Here is a 4,528-nt window from a genome sequence, read left to right as displayed (position 1 = left end):
TTTAAGCGTGGCATTTCTAAATAGAGATAGAAATCTTGTGCAGTGTTTTCATTAGAATTGTTATTACCATTATTGGAGTATTTGTATAATTCTGGCACTTTAGTACCAGATCTTTTAAAAGTTCTTCACCCATGCCATTAATATTCTTTTAGAAAGACAACTGAGAAATTTTAGTTTATTTTCATATGTTTAATAATGCTGTATGGTTGTGTGCTGTGAAGTCCATTCCAACTCATAGCAACCCTGTATAGGGTTTCCAAGGTTGTAAATTGTTATGGGAGCCGAAAGTCTCATCATTCTCCCTCAGAGTGACTGGTGGGTTCGAACTGCTGACCTTTCAATTACCCAATACATAACCCACTAAGCCCTCAGGGATCTGTGTTTAGTAATAAGGATCCAATTAAGGAATTCAGCATTTACCTTCTCAATTTGAGAATGATCTCAATTTGCTACTAGAATACCGATTTTTTGTTGTTGTTGTTGTAGTAAAACAAGACAGATTAGTTCTTGCCAAATAAATTTTCCAAAGATACAATTTCTCTACAAGGAACAAATCAAATCATGTGGTTGAAGAACTATTTGTGAATGCCCTTCAATGGCATTTTGGAGGGGTTATCTTTAAAGAAAAAATATTTTATTATTATTTTGGTGAAAATATACGCAGAAAAGATACACGATTTTAACAATGTCTGCAGATACAATTCAGTGATACTATTATCATTTTCCAGTTGTGTAATCATTCTCTTTCCTTTTCCAGTTCATCCCACCACTATTAACATAAACCCACTGCCCCTAAGCTTCTCATCTGAACTTTAAGATGTTGTCAATGTGATCTCACAGAGATACTTCTTTCAAAGATCACATGCTCATGGCAGATAGACTTTACTAATTAAGCAAAAACTATTGTTTAGTTAAAAAAAAACTTCAGGGGACAAATTTGAGGTTTAAGGTTTAAAGGTAATCTCAGGGTAGTTTCAGGTATTCTTCCAGCATCTGTGTTGTCTTTACAAAGAAAACGTCCAAGAACTGATTCAATTTTAATTGATGAGCTGAAGTGGGGAATTTTACTTGGATGACATGAACAATTCCAATTCACCTCCGTTCCCCCACCCCCACCCTCACATTTAAAAAAATCTCTTTTTTAGATCTTACCTCTGTGTATTGCATAGTCTAGGTCAAGGCAGGGGTGGGAATATAGTTCACAGTGTTCATTACTACATTTATCCTGTGTTCTTTTTTTTAATGTTTTGGCAACAAAGAGTTTCCTGGCTAATGACACAATGAATTTAAATTTAGTGTCCTTGTTGAATGATGCCACCATGGAATTAAGTTTCATAACAAGTCCCATGTTAACACCAACATCACAACAGCACTGTCTGCATGTTGTTATGCTGACTAATTTTTACCTGTCTGGATTAAAGTTTCAAGAATGTTCTCAATGCAAAATAATCTGTTCCCTAATGTGTCTGATATAAGCTTTATGCCCAAAAGCTCTTTGCTCACATTAAAAAAGGAAAAACACAACAACAAACAACACAGATTGGATTCAATGAGATTGTTGTTAAGGGCTGTGGAGTCAGTCTGAGTCATAGCAACCCTGTTTAGGGGTTCCGAGAAGCAGTAGTGGGTTTGAACAGCCAACCTTGTGACTAGCAGTGCAGTGCTTATCCTACACAGTGCTATACCAGGACTCCAGTTGTGTATTATTTATTGCCTATGCTGTCATCAATTATGAGAAAAAATATAAAAAATCTCTAATTGTTCCACCTAATTTGTCCTATAGGTTCTAAACTTTATGTAGAGAGTCCCCAGATTACAAACAAGTCCCATGCCTAAATCTTTCATTAAGTCCAATTTGTACCTAAGTTAGAATAGTCAGGTACAGTTTATCTCTAATGTTCAGTTGGTCAAGTGCTTGCCAATATATAGTATATAGTGAACCTGTATATGTACAAAAACTTTTAAGACGTAATTCCAGGCATACTAAAATATCTTTAACATAATAATACAGAAATAATAATAAAGTTTTGATATGTATTGCAAAGTAGTATCTGTTGGTTATTAGGAACCATTGTATGTGCTTTGAGTTGTTGATATAATAGGCTTTACTGGTACTGGTTTGTGACTATGGGTTGTACATAAGTTGGATGTTTTGTAATCCAGGAACTGCCTATATTTATAATGCTGAGAAATAACAAATGCTGTTGAAACTTAAACAATTGAAATCTCAGTTAATTTCTTCAGTGATTTTTTAAATATGAATTCTTGTCAGTGTATTTGTCACAATTGTTTCTTTTTCCTTTCACACAGCAGGGTCTTTAGTTGTCTGTATATCTATGTTAATACTACTTTATTGATCTATATCCTATAAACAATATTTTTCATACTTTTTAAGGTTCATACTTTTTAAGGGTACAATTCAGTGGGTTTGTATTTCCACAGTTGTGCAACCATCACTGTTATCTAATTTTTAAAAGTTTTCAACATCCCAAATGAAGCCCACACCCACTAGCAGCCATTTCCCACTCCCTGTTCCCATAAGCCCCTGAAAACCACAAACTTCTCTCTTTGGATTGGCTTATTCTGCATATTTCCTGTAAGTGAAATCATGTAACATGTGTGGTCTTTTGTAACTGGCTTCTTTCATTTAGCATATGATGTTAAAGACTCCTGTATGTAGTAGGTACCAGTACAGTAGCATATCATTTCTTTTTATTAAAAACTTTATTACAAAAAAACTAAATACTTTTATTCCTGTCCATTTTTTATCAAATAAAATTCTATGGTTTGTTTCTACTTTTTGGCTATTATTGCAATGGAAATTGATGTCCAAGTAGTGTGGATGTATGCTTTCTGTGGATGTATCATTTCTTTCTCAGTCCATAGGGTTTGCATGGCTGGGACTCTTCCGAAGCCCATTACCATGCTTATCTCCTGAGGCGCCTCTTGTTCGTGTTGTTCAGTGCCATCGAGTCAGTTCTGACCCATAGCGACCCTGTATAGGGTTTCTGAGGAGCGGCTGGTGAGCTTGAACTGCTGACCTTGTGGTTCAAAGTGACTTTGCAGTTCATTAGGGTCAAACTGCCAGCATTTGGGGTAGGATTTGAGTGCTTAGTTATTTGTGTGACCCAGGGACTCCAAGCAATGTATGAGAGTTCCAATAGCTCTACACCCTTGCCAACAATTGTAATGGCTTTCGCTCGCTCTCTTTTTATTTTATAATTATCCTAGTGGTTGGGAAGTGGTATACCATTGTGGTTTTTATTTGGGTTCTTTAATGGGTTCTGTAGAATAAGTACTGGACTGCGATCCACAAAGTCAGCAGTTCGAATCCACCAACTGCTCTGCAGGAGAAAGATGAGGCTTTCTGCGCCCGCAGATTTACAGCCTTGGAAATCCTATACAGGGATGCTATGAATCAGAACTGACTTGATGGCACTTAACAACAGTGATTAATGATGCAGAGCATCATTGCAAGTGCTTGTTGGCCATTTGCTTATCTTCTTTGGAGAAATGGGTATTAAAATTCTTTGCCCATCTTAATGGGTTATTTGTCTTTTTACTGTTGACTTTTAAGAGTCCTTTATATATTTTGTATACTAAGGAGCTCTGGTAGCGTAGTTGTTACGAATTGGGTTGCTAACCTCAAGGTCGGTAGTTCGAAACTACCAGAGATTCCGCGGGAGAAAGATGAGGAATTAGCTCCTGTAAAGATTTACAGCCTTGGAAACCCTGTGTAAGTCACACTATGAGTTGGAACCGACTCCATGGTACTTAACAACAACAACAACTCTCTTATTGGAGTCCTGGTGTGCTCTGTGGGCTAATGTGTCAGACAACAAAAGTCGTTTGAACTGCAAGGTTGGTGGTTCAAGCTCACCAGCCACTCTTTGGAACCCTATACAGGGTTACTTGTTGTTAAGTTGTTAAGTGCCATTGAGTCGGTTCTGACCCATAGCGACCCAACTGTACAGGGTTTCCGAGGGTGTCCAGGGTTACTATGGGTCGGAATTGACTTGAAGGCACTTAACAACAACAATCTCTTATCAGATAAGTGATTTGCAAATACTTTTCCCATTTTCCCGTTCTGTGTATTATCTGTTCGTTTTTTTGGTTGTTGTCTTTTGAAGCAAAAATGTTTTTAATTTTGATATAGCCTAATTTATTTATCTCTTCATTTGTTGCTCGTAATTTTAGTGTTATAGCTAAGAAACCTATGCACATAGCTCCAGGTCATGAAGATTTATTTGTGTCCTGTCCTCTGAGTTTTATAGTTTTAGTTCCTACATTTAGGTCTATGATCCAGCTAGACCTAAGTTTTGTGTATGACGTGAGGTGTAGGGATCATACTTTAGTGTTTTACATGAGAATATACACTTGTCCCCACAATTTGTCTGTCAGTTTATCATACTGCAGTGGTTTGTATATTGTTGAAATATTGGAAGTTATACTCCTGGTATTTTAAAAACCACTAGGGTCACCCATAAGGAGCTCTGGTAGCGTAGTGGTTACAAATCGGGCTGTGAAC

Source organism: Chrysochloris asiatica, unplaced genomic scaffold (genome assembly GCF_000296735.1).
Source record: "Chrysochloris asiatica unplaced genomic scaffold, ChrAsi1.0 scaffold00052, whole genome shotgun sequence".
NCBI classification, from domain to species: domain Eukaryota; kingdom Metazoa; phylum Chordata; class Mammalia; order Afrosoricida; family Chrysochloridae; genus Chrysochloris; species Chrysochloris asiatica.
The sequence above is the reverse complement of the archived record's forward strand: the minus strand, read 5'-3'. Positions refer to the sequence as shown.